At 46.0% G+C, this 15113-nt stretch overlaps 2 long non-coding RNA genes across 2 annotated transcripts in view; both read right to left on the reverse strand.

The window, feature by feature from the left end:
- LOC107128960 (uncharacterized) overlaps positions 1–15113 on the reverse strand; it is a 136971-nt gene that overhangs the window by 86828 nt on the left and 35030 nt on the right. The window lies entirely within an intron of this gene.
- LOC135969530 (uncharacterized) overlaps positions 11345–15113 on the reverse strand; it is a 5830-nt gene continuing 2061 nt past the window's right edge. Inside the window, exons 2-3 of the long non-coding RNA XR_010584790.1 lie at positions 13200–13704; positions 11345–12532 (exon numbers count right to left, since the gene is read on the reverse strand). This is a non-coding gene — a long non-coding RNA (uncharacterized lncRNA). The remainder of the gene's footprint in view (positions 12533–13199; positions 13705–15113) is intronic.

A 15113-nucleotide genomic window follows, 5' to 3' on the forward strand; every position in this document is an offset into this window, starting at 1 on the left:
GTTGCCAAAAATACTAGTTTTTTCAAAGTCTAATTGGCCCACAAAAAGTTACAGGAATTCCGGTTTTCCTGGTGCAGACAGACAAATTCCTGACTCGCCCCAGAGTTGCAAGGCACAGTGGCTTAGGGCAAAGGGCAGAATCCTCCAAATTACCAACCTGAAAGGCTGCAAACAGAATTCAAATCAGGGAACGATGCCTCCCACCCCCCTAGTTCCTCATCTCCGCCCTAAGAATGCGCTCATGTCTTCTCAGCCTCCAAATGTACTTTGCACTTTAAGCAAGACCATTCTTATTCCCCAATTTTTCCCCCAGCTCTGCTCAAATATGTAAGCATACAATGACCGTTTGGCTGCCTCATCACTGTCAAATGACACCAGACTGGTTGTTATTTTCTTCTTTCTGCTCATCTGTCTCTTCTCATTTTCTTGACAATAAACATGGATGGTGTGTAATCAATTTTTTTAATTTAGTTTTTTTCTTTTAAACAACACTAGGCATCTATCAGAAGGGAAAAGAGAATACCCCTCCAGCAAATTATACCGTTGCCCCCATTTTGCCCATCCATGGCGGACTAAAAAAATGTAATCCCTAAAGGACACAAGTAGCTGCCAATCATTCACTGAGTCAGAGTCAAGAAGCTTTGGAAGGAGTAGTTCAATCTAGTGGCCTTCTCCCCACTCCCTCTGAGCTTCCTGCATAGTCTGGGGAGAGAAAGGTTAATTCCACACTGTGATTGAGGTTTATCAAACATATCAGACTTTCCTCAAACAGTTTTGGAAATGGTCAAGTAATGGAATGACCTTGCCAAGCTCTTTCCCATTTAATTTCGGGGCCTGTGTGTATTTCAATGGAAATATAATCCATATGTTTGCTTCATTTATACATCCTCATCCACACAGCTCTAAGAGCAAGCTGATTGATGTCCAAGGGCTCTTAGAGATTTTTGGATAATTTTTTTACTCAAAAAGAAGGAAGCTGACTTCACTGGCAGCAGTAGGAGCTTGCCTGCCAAACATGTGGGAGTGAGTCAAGATACAGAAGCCAAAGGTCTGGAGAAGAAGATGAAAGATCAGGTATCATCCTTCTCCAGGAAGAAGACTCATGGCTTTTTTCTATATCTAGTACTGATTGCTGTGGTTCAAATGTCCCCTCCGAAACTCATGTCAAAATTGAATTGCCATTCCAACAGTATTAAGAGTTAGAACCTTTAAGAGGTGATAGGTCTTGAGGCCTGTGCCCTCACGGATGGATTAATGCTGTTAACACAGGAGTGGGTTAGTTCTCACAGAAGCGTTCTCCTAATAAAAGGATGAGTTTTCTCTCTATCACACCCTTCCTCACCATGTGAGGCTTTCTGCCACATTATGATGCCACAAGAAGGACCTCATCAGATGGCCAAGCAGGGGACAGCACCATGCCCTTTTACTTCCAGCCTCTAGAACCATGAGCCAAATAAACCTCTTTTCTTTATAAATTACCCAGTCTGTGGTATTCTGTTACAGCAGCAGAAAATGGACTGTGATACTTATTAAGCGCCTACTATTTACAGGCTGCAGTGTTGCTGCAGGGAGCAGAAAAACTACAAAAATGATTCTCATCTGTGGATTCTCTCCTCAAGGAGCTACCTACCAGTTACACTGGGGGCAGCAACTTTTCTGTAAAAGGGCAGATAGTAAATATTGTGGCTTTACTGGCCTGGAGGTCTCTGTGGCAACTCCCCAACTCTGCCAGCAAAGCATGAAAGCAGTCATAGACAATACATGAACAAAAGAGGATGCCTATGTTTCAATCAAACTTAATTCACAAACACAGGGCTGGGGCAGACTGGTCCACAGACCATAGTGTGCCAAGCCCTAGTCCAGCTGGAGCCATGTGAAATTGTTGACATTTGATTTTTCCCTACCTCCATAAACAGCAATTTCTTACGGTTTCACCTAATGGTTGGGGAGAATAAATAAAGTCAGACAGCTGTAACAGGAAGAAGAAAGTAACAAGGCCATGATCATGGTAGAGATGATGTTGTTTGTCTGATGCTTCCGAAATGCAGAAAGCTCATATTTCTAGCCAGGTGGCCTCAAACTCATCTCTCTTTACTACCCTACCCTTAGTGCACCACGGGGGCCTTCATTTCCAATGTGAAAGTACAACCATTTGTTCTGCTAAAGTTGCATTAAAACCTAAAATACTTTGTAGGTTTTAATGGTATTCATGGCAGGGAGGAGTGATATGGCTGAAGATGTTTGAGAAGCACAGGAGTAACTGATATCAACCAGATTGGTTTCTTGCAGGTCTTACCAAAACCTTTGACATGATCATCTTCAGAATCTAGGATATCTAAAGACGGAGATGGAACAGAAGCATTTCCCCAACTGATTTGTTCAAGAAGACCTTTGGTTATGAAAAGCATCCCTCCAGATTGTGGTTCTGTGAACTCTACCACAGGAAATTCTGAACTTCATGTTTCTAAAGAGGCCAGTCTTCTCTCATGGCAGATCCTGTCTCTAGGAACCACGTGATTCTCCCATGACTCTATTAACAAAGTCGGATTGGGAAAGGTGGTAAGACAAAGATTCTGCCATCAGCCTGACATCTGCCTTGGGCCTAGGGGAGGAAGGTTTGACTGAGGATGATCCCAGAAGCAGCACTGATTAGATAGCTGCCACTTTCCATTTTCTGCTTTAAGGGATGTAACTTGACACCCAGACTTGAACCTTTCTGGGAGAATTCATGTAATGACATTATGACATCTTGTGGCCACTTAGAGGAACCCACAATATTCCCGCTAGGTTTCAATCCTGAAGGACAAAATCCCCCATTAAAAGACCAGCCAATGGAGTCCCAGGAGGACATCTCCCCTTTTCTTGCTCCTTCTTGGCCAACTGGATAAGTTTCTACCAGTTAGTCCCTTGCTACTCATAGTGTGATCTGTGTACCAGCAGGACTGGAAGCATCAGTACCAACGCAAATTCTTCAGCCACCCCAAAGCAACAGAGTCACAATCAGCATTTTAATAACAGCCTGAGTGATAGGAATACACAGTAAAGTTTGAAGAGTGTTGCTTTGGTCTACCTTTCTTTGTGGGTAAATGCCAAGTTTTGCTTCTTTTTTTAGTATTGGGGGAAAGACAAGCATCAGAAGTGGGCAAGCAGAATGTTAAGCTAGAAGCTCTGCCCTGTGGTTTGAGCTATGTCACTGTTTCTGGGAATTTCCAAGGATCCAAGAGTAAGGCCAATAATTGTGTTTGGTTGTTTTTTCTAGTATTTATTGGAATTTTTTTTTTTTTTTTTTTTTTTTTTTGCCAGATCCCATGCTAAGCATTCTCCATGCACTCTTTCACTTAACTCCCACAGACTTTGAGGTGGAAACTATTACTAGCCCCATTTTCTAGAGGAGGAGACTAAGGCTAAGAGAGGAAGCGAACTTCCAGCTAACCACATAGATGGTGATCTCTGCTCAGTCTTCAAAACTCACTAGAGTCAGGGGGAAGGAATAAAAAAGCTATAAACAAATAAGACATAAACAGGAGAGGGAACAATAGCAAATAGGAAATGTCAAGAAGTTTAGGGGGATGGAGAATGGACAGACAAGGACAGCCAATTTGGATCTTGGCTTTCTCCTCTCTGATAAGTGCCTGCAAAGACAGGAGCAAATAAGCAGAGATCATGCACTGCTGAATCTTGGAAGCTTCTGGAACTGGAGGTACCAGGTACCTCGGGAGGCAGGCTGGGGAGGGTGGTTGAAAGTCATTACAAGCTTAAACTCTCCCTTTCCCTATCTTCTTCCCAGGCCCACATTACCAGGCAAGTGCCCCAGCTCTGCAGCTGCAAGTGGGTAGCTGACTCTCAGCAGATGCTATGCCAAGGATGCTGGTTTAGGGGACACCAGACCCTACTAAGGGTAGGAATGAGGAACTGTACTGAAAACAGGGGAGTAAGTGAGTGTCTGTCCATTGAAGAGTGAGGCTCAGACCCTTGTCTCCATCTCAGCTCCAGAGTGCCATCATCTAGTTCCTCAGCATCCTGCAAATATGGCCCCCAATCCACAAACACACACACATACACACTCAACCCCCAAGCAGACCCTTAGGTGCTTCTTCCCCAGGGAGGCTGGCTGAGCCAAAAGCAAAGACCCAAGGAATTTGATATTTGGGGACTGTATTAGTCTTTCTTATGCTGCTGATAAAGGCATACCTGAGACTGGGTAATTTATTAAGAAAAAAGAGGTTTCATGGACTCAGTTCCACATGGCTGGAGAGGCCTCACAATTATGGCGGAAGGTGAAAGCCACATCTTACATAGTGGCAGACAAAGAGGGAAAGAGAATCAAGCAAAAGGGGTTTCCCCTTATAAAACCATCAGATCTTGTGAGACTTATTCACTACCATGAGAACACTATGGGGGAAACCGCCCCCACGATTCAATTACCTCCCACTAGGTTCCTCCCACAACACGTGGGAATTATGGGAGCTACAACTGAAGATGAGACTTGGGTAGGAAAATAGCCAAACCATATCAGGGACACTTTGGAAAAAAATGCCCACCCACAGGATTTTCAATTAGACAACTGCATCCCCCTAGACATATGAACAGTATTTCCAGTTTCACAGAACCCAAAACAGACTGAAAGGGAGAAACAGAGAAGCAGAAGAAGGTTTTCAAAAACATCCTCAGGCCAGGCAGGTATGGTGGCTCATGCCTGTAATCCCAGCACTTTGGAAGGCTGAGGTAGGTGTATCACAAAGTCAAGAGATCGAGACCAGCCTGGCCAACATGGTGAAACCCCGTCTCTACAAAAAATACAAAAATTAGCTGGGCATGGTGGTGGGCACCTGTAGTCCCAGCTACTCAGGAGGCTGAGGCAGGAGAATCACTTGGACCCAGGAGGTGGAGGTTGCTGTGATCCGAGATAGTGCCACTGCACTCCAACCTGATGATAGAGCGAGACTCCATCTTACAAAAAAAAAAAAAAAAAAATCCTCAGAAAGAAAAGATAACATATCCTTTAAACAAGAGTAGGATACTCTTAGAGACTAATAGAACTGAGCAGGAGAGTCTAGAAATTAAAAACAAGTAGGTGCTGGGTGCGGTGGCTCACACCTGTAATCCCAGCACTTTGGGAGGCTAAGGCGGGCAGATCACCTGAGATCAGGAGTTGGAGATCAGCCTGACCAACATGGTGAAACCCATCTCTACTAAAAATACAAAAATTAGCTAGGCATGGTGGCATAATCCTATGATCCTAGCTACTCGGGAGACTGAGGCAAGAGAATCAATTGAACCTGGGAAGCGGAGGTTGCAGTAAGCCGAGATTGTGCCACTGCACTCCAACCTGGGCAACAGAGCAAGACGCCATCTCAAAAAAAATAACAAAAATAAATAAACAAATAAAAACAAGTAGGTAACCAAAGCAAGACAGTGATGGGGTTGTGCATTCCAGCCCCTGTTTCTTTGTTTCTTCCCTGCTCCTGCTTAACAACTGCTCCTCCCAGGCTCCCTCTCAACGTTGCCATCAGTCACCCACTTACAAAGCCCTAGGAAAATGCTATGGGCCGAATTTTTCTCCAAAAATTCACATGGTGGAGTCCTAACTACCAGCACTTCAGAATGTTCCTGTATTCAGACATAGGGTCTTTAAAGAGGTCTAAGATTAAATGAGGTCAAATAAGTAGGCCCTAAAGCACGTGACTGTCCATACTTGGAGACAGGGCCTTCAAAGCAGGGCAGGCCCTAATCCACCTAATCCAATGTGACCAGTGTCCTTATAAGAAAAGGAAAATTGAATGCAGGATGTGAAGGCAGGGGTGCATGCGCACAGAGGGAAGACGATGCGAGGACACAGTGAGAAGGTGGCTGAATGCAAGCCAAGGTGAAAGGCCTCAAAATGAAACCAAACCTGCAGGCACCTTGCTTGGGCTTCTGGCCACCAGAATCATGAGAAATACATTTCTGTTGTGTCAGCCACCCAGTCGATGGCATTTTGTGATGGTAGCCCTAGCAAACTAATACAGAGGACTGTATTGTTTAATTGAGGGTGAATTTTCTTGTTGCAGTAGTTGAGAAACAAACCAACCAATCAGGGAACTCACCCTGAAAGAGTAAATCTTTTCCCAGAGAACAGGACTCTCTAGGCATGAGTGAGATACAAATAATGTTTTCTGCCTCCTCTTCTTCCCAAGAACTGATAAGGTTGAAAGAAAAGAACCCATTTAGGGAGAGAGGGAGTAAAGGATTCTGCTACAACAGCCACATACCAGCGTCATCCTGGGAGACCACCTGCTGATGGCCCAGGCCCAGATGTGAGCTCTTCCCAGGCCTGGACCCCCCTACTCCCACCTGCTCACCCTCACTAAGCCTCACAGGCTCTTTCCCATCTTATAGTCTGCTCCCTGGAACATTCAGCAGCCAGAGTTAGCTAATCCAATCAGTTTAAAGGCGTTTTGCATACGCCTGATCATAACCCTCACCTGAGCAGTGTTAAAATAAGCAAGCTTCCTGGATCCTCCCCTGGAGATTCTGATTCAGTGGGTTATTCTGAACACATCGTCCAGAAAATTCTAGTGGAGGTGTATTGGGAAGACACTAGACTAATGCCACTTAGCGGGATGGCCTCTTTTCTGGATCCAGGGCATTTGAATGGTGGGGCTCTTTGAAACCCAAGAGGCTGCCTCACAGCCCTGCTCTCTGAGTGACCCTGAGGTTTGACTCCTGACAGAGCCATTCAGATGAGGGATAGTGCAGATATGGTGACCTCCCTGGGCCAGCCTAAGCCACCCTCAGCATGAACGAAGGAATGGAAATTCCAGGATGCTGGCTGTAGCCACGTGGAAAGCAGAACTTTCTGACCATCAGAGCCACTGTCCAACGACAGAATGTGGCCCTTGGGAGGAAGGGAGTTCCCCATCCTTGGAGAAATCCAATGACCAAAGGGTGAGCTTTGTAAAAGGAAACTACACATTTTACTTGACTCAGATGTCTGATAGATGCTTCCTGGAAGGACAAGAGGGTTGTTTAGAGCCTCCCTACTCGAAGTGTGGACCACAGGCCAGCAGCATGAGTCTCACTAGGAGCTTTTAAAGACCTCTGACATCAACGTCATGTCCTAAAATTCCAGCCACCTTGATTCAAGGTTGGGCCCTGGCATAAGCACCCTTAAAATCTCCCCAGTTTATTCTCATGTAAAGCCAGGATTGAAAGCCGGAGAGAGCCAGAGACCCCAAGGGTTCCATCTAACTGAGATAACAAGAATCTCTGGCTAGGCTGGTGGGGAATAAACTTGTGAGAGAAGGGAAGAAACATTTGTGAAAAGCTTCAGTCTCTTTTTCACTTTCTTTTCTGCTTGCTTCAGCAGGAATTTGTCTCCCAGCTGCCAAAAGCAAAATGACTCAGAGAAGTGACATGACCTGCTCAAGGTCACTCCGTGGATGATGCGAGACTAGCAGGCAAGAATATCTTTGGATTCCTGCTCCAGGGCATGACGACATCCCGGGCCACTGGGGTGGGGCTGCAAAGTATTTTAAAAAAAAAGGAAGAAGAGAAGTTTCCCACCCCTAGATATAGCCTGGCAGTTAAAGCAAGTCAAAATCAAAGTACAGCAGACACAGACGTCGTAATAAACTTGTCTCAAGTGCTTACGTGTGTATTCTAACCACACTGCATTTTTTTTACGTGTATTTCATCTCTGGAACAGTCTCAAGAGAGATTGTTAGGTCCTACTATTAGCCCCTATTTTACTCATAAGGACACTGAGGCTCAGAGTGGTGCAGTCATTTGCCCAAGGTAGCACGGCTTGTACGTATGATAGCAGAACTGAGACACAAACTCAAATTCAAGAGCCCAAACACCTAAGCACTGTGCTCCACTGCTCTTGCCTAGAAACAGGAAGCACAGAGTGAGGGGGACCTCTGTGAAGGCCGACAGACTTAGGAAAGGCTTCCTGGGAGAAGATGCCTTTCTTTGAGCTTGGCCAGAATGGGTCAAAGAAGAGTAGATGTGCGGGGCAGAGGTGAGGCTGGGGATGGGGAGCAACAAGTATCAAAACTAAGCGCAATCTAGGATTTAAAATCCAGGTATTCGTAGCTGGGCATGGTGGGAGGTGCCTGTAATCCCAGCTACTCCGGAGGCTGAGACATGAGACCCACTTGAACCCAGAGGTTGCAGTGAGCCGAGATTACGCCACTGCCCTCCAGCCTGGGCAAAAAAAAAAAGTAAAAATTAAATAAAATCCAGCTATTGGAGGAAAGGGTGGGCTGGTGAGCCCTTTGGCAGAAAGAAGAGGAAGTTTTTGCTCTGAAGTCCTAGAGAAAATGAATTGCTGAAAGCAGGGATGGAATAAAGTGTGGCCCCTTTGGGACTGCTGGATGGGCTCTGAGGTCCTGTGAGAGAGGGAGGCAGGGAGACATTTTGCTGAGGAAGTTGTAGAACACCCTGGGAGATGCGGACTTGAGGGGCTTCTTCAAAGAGCCTAACCCCAGCCACCCATGTCTGGCCCAAGCTTGGCGCTGCCCACAAGTTCTGTGGTCTATTATCATTATCATCCCACTTTACTCTTCACTTTACTCTTCTTACTTTGAAGGGAGGCCAGGCTAGAAAGGAAACCAGGCTTAGATGGGGTCAATGTGCTTGTCCAAGGCCACTTAGCTGACAGGAGCCGAGCCAAGATGGGAAACCACGTCTGCCTGACCCAACCCTCATCTCACGCGTTGAGGAAATGAGACTTCTAGCAAGGCATGGCAGAGAAAACATGTGCTGTTCTCTGCTCCTTCCTGAGAATCACTCACATGCCAGCAAATAAATTTCTAAAAAGTCATAAATAAGCCTGCAAGGTAAAAAAGAGAAGGGAGAAATGCAAGAAGACATGTCCAAATACATACGTGTGTGTGTATGTATGTATATATGTATTTGGAAGCTGCAAAGCAGGTTGGATGAACTAATGTATCAGAGCTGAAAGCTGAACCAAGACAAAGGGGAAACAATGGGAAGCAAAGTGCCCTGGGTCCCAGAACCCCAGGAAACATCAAGAATTCATCAGCTCTGAATAAAAAGTGTTGGGAGGGGCTGGAAGCAAGAGGATTGCTTCAAAAATCTTTAAAAATAGAATCTAGATCTCCAAGTTCCTTCCTCAACCCCAGGCAGCAAAGTGACTACCTCTCCTCCAATCCCACAGAAGAAAAGAAGTTTAACTTCTAGCCAGCATCAGGAAAATAGGCTCTGGATTCTGGGCTTAGGGGCACAACAGAAGGTAAGACTCAGCCATCTAATTCAAAGAAGGGGGATTAAATGAACTCAACACATTGAATGATGAGATATCATCCCCCCTCCCAAAAAAGCAGGCTCTTATCTTGGATGACCAACTGTCCTGATTTTCCTGAGACTGATGCATTCCCAGGGTGATGGATTTTCAGTGCTAAAGCCAGGGACGTCCTAGGTAAATCAGAATGAATTGTCACCCTTCTTCTATCCCTCTGAGACTAGAAGATGTCTTTCTGGGGAACATGACCAGCCAAAGTGAAAAGATCTGCAGAGTAAGAGGCAAGAAGCAAAAGCCCTCACAAGACGACAAGGTCCTCATCCTATAACAAGACCACCCACGACCAGGTCCTGCCCCACACACAGGCCTTCCACTCAGTAGATCACAGCATGAGCCTGGTGGGTCGGGGCACAAGGCCCCTGGCAATGCCAGCTGGGTGTGGCAGAGCTGTCTGCCCACAGAGGGCATCGGCAGCAGAGGCTGCCTCCAGGCACCTGGGACAGAGCATCCATTGTGTGAAACATCCCCACGGATGCCCAGAAATAGAGGAGACTCTTTGGTGGGGGTGTCACTGTGTGAGTGCTCAGTGACAAGGCTGGCAAGAGAGCAGGGGCTTATGTGGGACAAGAACAAGCTGGCAGCACTCCTCACAGTAGCCGACATTTGGAATCAACCCAAATGCCCATGAACAAGGGAATGAATGAACAGGTTGCAGTCTATCCATACAATGAAATATTATTCAGCCATGAAATGGAATGAAGTACTGATTCTGCTGCAACAAGGATGGACCTCAAAAACATGATGCTGAGGCATAAAAGGTTACATACTGTAGGGTTCAATTTACATGAAATATCCAGAATAGGAAAATCCATAGACCTGGAAAGCAGATTAGTTGCCAGGGTTGAAGAGTAGAGGGATGGAGGAAGGGGGTGACTGCTTCATAGAGACTGACTTTTAGGGTGATTGGAACTGTTCTGGAACTAGACAGAGGTGATGGTTTCTCAACAAGGTGAATGCACTCAATGCCACTGACCTGTATGCTTTACAACAGTTAATTTTCTGTTATGTGAAACTAACATATATCAATTAAAAAGAAAAAAAGATCAATCTGTCAAGAATGGAGAGGCCTATACCACAGATCCACCTAACCCAAGCAAATACCAGCAAGCGTGTCTCAGAATCTGAGAGCTGCTCCCCTGTCTCCCATCCATCCAGGCCCTGCTCTCAGGAGACCCCAGAGACCCAGCGGGTAGACAGGCTTGCTCCCAGCAAGGCAATGGCCAAACTGAGCCCTAAGACTCCCCACCACCAGAGTGCAACAGGTAAATCTCATGGTAAGTGTTCTCACCACAATAAAACAAAATCTTAAATAAATGGATAAGCCCAAAATTAAACAAGGACACTCACACACACAGAGCTCTGAGGAGTTTCCTCTCTTCCTACTGCCACCTGACCTGCCAGGCACCCTCCCAGCACCTGGTGAGTCCTGCAGTTCTCTGACATGCATGAAGACCTGCCGGTTTCCGGAATATTCTCATGAGAAATTGTCAATACTCGGATGCCACAGACCATGCTTCGTGCAACTGCACTCAGATTTGTTTAAGAAACACAATTAGGAAGGAAAAGCACACTTTTTTTTCCTTGTTAAGACCTGAGGGAATTGTTGGTATTCAAGCCGGCTCTCTGGAGGCCTCTTCCTCCTCTGAAGGAACATAAATACACTGCATTCCAGCCAGCCACAGACAGACCAGGGCCCTGTTACAGACCCGGCCCGGGAATGCACAGCCCCCAACAGCCAACAGAGCCGAGCACAGCCCTGCTGGCTCCACACGCAGTTCTCAGAAACTCCAAAACTTCCCGAGCACCTTGTCTGGTGGTGCAACACATTTTTCTTTGCAGCAAAACGCTTTTTCTTTTTTTTTTTCAAGGAATTTTATGTTTAAAACCACAAAATAGAAGGCAGGTTTGTAAGTGGAGCTTTTCTTGTTGATGGAGAAGTAAGGGACCCTAACTTCTCTCCTCCCTATCTCCTTATAGTTCACCTAAGGGACTTCGGGTTTCCCCAAGACACTCAGGGTTCCCGAGGGCACAGTTTGCTAACCCCTGATCTGCTCCCATGTCTTCATGTCAATGTATAATTCTCAAAAAAGTAAAAACGTGACTCTTACACAAATAGTAAATGAGCACATGTCAAGGATTTCTTTAACCTATGAGTCGGGGGACCAGCAGGACAAGAAAGCCAGTTCAAAGCCTTACGGGAAAGACCAAAGTAACTGCATCAGAGGACAGAAAGACCACTGGACTAAGACGGCAAAGTCAGATTTAGAAATGATGAATGTCCTGCGGGTCAATAAAATCGTATTCTTCGAGGGTATCCTTCACACTGGACAGAAATCATTTTCATGACTACTGGACTGAAATCATTTGCAAGTTATCAATCTTCCAGAAATTAGCATCACACTTTCCAGAGTCTGGGCCCGAACCGGTAGTAAAGAGTAAATCACACAAAAGTACATTCCCCTCCCTTGAGCAGGGTCAGCAAAAATGCTCGATAAAGGGGCAGACAGTAAATAATCGTCAGCTTTGTGGGCCATATGGTCTCTGTTGCAACCACTCAAATGCAGCCGTGGTTGCAAAATGAAAGCAGCACAGACAATCTGTACGCAAAGGGGTGTGGCTGTGTTCCAATAGAACTTTATTTACAAAAACAGGCAGCAGCCAGATTTGGCCCGTGCCCTGAAGAATTAGATTACCATTGGGCAGGGCCTGTCTGACAGTGCTTTAATGTGGCATTCAAAGGACACGCAGTCATCTTCTCCCTTATTTCAAAGTTTCAGATGCTTTTTCTTAACACACAGATATGGAAACAAGAGAGGGGAACAACTGGGCCCAGGGGACATGACCAGGCTGGGCTTCTGGCCACAAATTCCCTCTGTCTCCTGTTTCTTTGGAAGCCAAGGCACTGCTGGTCTCTCCCACCAGGAGGGCAGGCTAGGCTAAGGTTGAAGCAGCAGAGTTCTCACTTCCCCAAAGAACCAGCCTTTGGGAATTTCCAAAGGAAATTTCCTTCTCAGCATCTCCAAAGGGGGCCTTTGATTGAATGAAGAATCTTTGCTCTCTTCACCCACAACAGATGCACGAAGACAGAAACGCGCAAACCCTCGGCAGATCAATGAGCTTCCTCTTGACGTGCTCCACGGTTTAAAATCAAGTCAAACAGGAGACATCGCCACTAGAACAATTAGTCGGAGACAGCGGTTCATTGTCAGAGTTTCTGGCACATTGCTGCGGGAGAAAGTGAGGAAACGATCTGACATCAGAGCCTTGGAAGTATTTTTTCATTCAACGGGGAATAAAAGCACTTTGTTCCCTTTTCCTTTCAAAATCAGTGCTTCCCTGTCCAACCTACCACAAATGTCTCTCACTGCATTAGAGCTATGCAAAGAGATTTTTAATGGAATGCCGTCACGTGTGTGTGCGCTCGGCAAGGCTCTTTCAGTAAGCAAGTCATTGTCTTTGGGAGGAAAAAGAACTGAGTGGGTAAAGGAACACGGGGCCGCTTTGAAAAGGTGCTTACATAGGGTGTGAGGAGGAGACTATGTTGCTCCATTTTACCCAGCCCCTACTATGGGCAGGACGTGCTTCACACAGAACGTCATCTAATCCTTGCCACCATCTATGAGCTCAGAACCCAGGCACAGAAGCTTATATGAGGTCCCAGAATCTAACGTATAGAGTTCTAAGACCTTGATGTTTATTAGCTAACTTCATTCTCACAGCCACATTGTGAGACAGGCACTTTGATTACTCTCCCCATTTTACAGAAGAGGGAATGAAGACACAAACAGGTTGAGCAAACTGCCCAGGGGCCCACAGCTAGCAAGTGACAAGACCAGGATTTGAACCCAAGCAATTAGGCTCCAGGGACCATGTGTTTGACTGTTACACTCACCTGCCTCCAAGAGCTGAAGTCTAGCTTTGTCTCCAAACTAACAGGTGCTGGTGAGAAGAGTAAAACTGAAAGTTCCAATGCTTCTGAGGCCCAGGAAAGAATTCCTAAGTCAAACACCTCAAGCAGCGGGTTTTATTTTTATTTTTGGTTGATTTCCTCTTAGGAAAATCAACAGGTTCTATTTTTACTTTTGGTTGATTTGCTCTCAGAAAAATCTGTGACTTGCTATGGCACAAGGAGGGGCAGATATCAGGTGAAGTTTCTAGTCCAGGTCTCTGGCTCCTGACAAATGGACTTAAAAAGACAGTCAGTCATCTCTTATTTATTGAGAAGTTGTGAAAGAGTCAGGAGGCTTCCAAGATGGCCGAATAGGAACAGCTGTGGTCTACAGCTCCCAGCGAAACTGATGCAGAAGACGGGTATTTCTGTATTTCCAACTGAGCCTCTGCTGGTGATACCCAGGCAAACAGGGTCTGGAGTGGACCTCCAGCAAACTCCAACAGACCTGCAGTTGAAGAGCCTGTCGGTTAGAAGGAAAACTAACAAACAGAAAAGAATAGCATCAACATCAACAAAAAGGACATCCACTCCAAAATTCCATCCGTAAGTCACCAACATCAAAGGCCAAAGGTTGACAAAACCACAAACATGGGGAGAAACCAGAGCAGAAAGGCTGAAAATTCCAAAAACCAGAACGCTTCTTCTCCTCCAAAGGAACACAACTCCTCGCCAGCAAGAGAGAAGTTGTTGTAGGGTCTGGCCAGGCTTCCAGGCCATCTTCACAAATCACAGTTTCTCATAATGAAGATGTGCGACATTAGACTCAGGCTTTCCCTGTCAGGGTCGGGGCCCATGACTCAAGCTGGGCCAGTCAGAGCCTTCCCCGAGATCTTTGCTGGCCCTTTAAGGAAATAAGCACACTCTTTTGGCTAATGGGGTACTCTGACTGGCAATTCTGGGTCATTTCTGAGGCTCTGTCACTGACAGCCCTGCCAAGTGGGAGAAGGACAGTTTCCAAAAGGGAGAGATGCAAAGCTGTTGGGCAAACAGAAATAACAGATGTGCTCTTGGCTCATCGACTCAACATCATTTTACATAAGAACATCCCCGTGCCGCCTTCAAAATGAGACAGTCAACCTGGCAAAGGCAATAAGATGCTTCTCCCAATTGCCTACAACATCCCTAGTGGAGAAGCCCTTCCTTTTCCTGTTCATGGAGCCCTGATGTTCTGGTGTCTACCTTCCTTCCAGAAGGCAGCTGCTCCCTAAGATTCATCTGGAACCCCAGCACCAGAGTGCATCATGATTAGTCTTGGCCACTCATGGTTGTCCCATCCCCTTGCTGGGGATCAGTCTAAGCATGGGCCTGTGACTCCATTCAGGCTGATGACATGTGACAGGGGATGTCTGCTGATGGGCAGCAGAAATACACAGGAAGAACCCCTCTCTCTCCTTCCACTGGCTGTTGTCATGTCTACATACATTTCCTGGAGCTACGGCAGCCACACTGTGAGGAGGAGGCAGTCAACTCACTGAGGTTGGCGAAGTAGAAAGATGGCAAAACCATGGGTCTTGCTGTGTAGCAAGCTGCTAAATTAACCAATGCTGAAGCCCACCCTACCTCTAGACTTCTACTTCAGTGAAATAATGAATTCCTTATTGTTCATGGCACTTGACTCTAGTCAGGTCTAGTCAGCTAGTCAGGTCTAGCAGTCTAGTCAGCTGCTTCTTGTAGCTCGAAACATTCTAAGAGAGTGCCATCCCATAGAAAACTAGCAAAAGCCACAAATGCAAGCCATGCATATAATGTTCAATTTTCTTTCTTTTTCTTTCTTTCTTTCTTTTTTTTTTTTTTTTTTTGATGGGTTTCTCTCCTATCACCCCAGGCTAGAATGTAGTGGTGTGCTCTCGGCTC

Source organism: Macaca fascicularis, chromosome 2 (assembly GCF_037993035.2).
Source record: "Macaca fascicularis isolate 582-1 chromosome 2, T2T-MFA8v1.1".
Classification (NCBI taxonomy): Eukaryota; Metazoa; Chordata; class Mammalia; order Primates; family Cercopithecidae; genus Macaca; species Macaca fascicularis.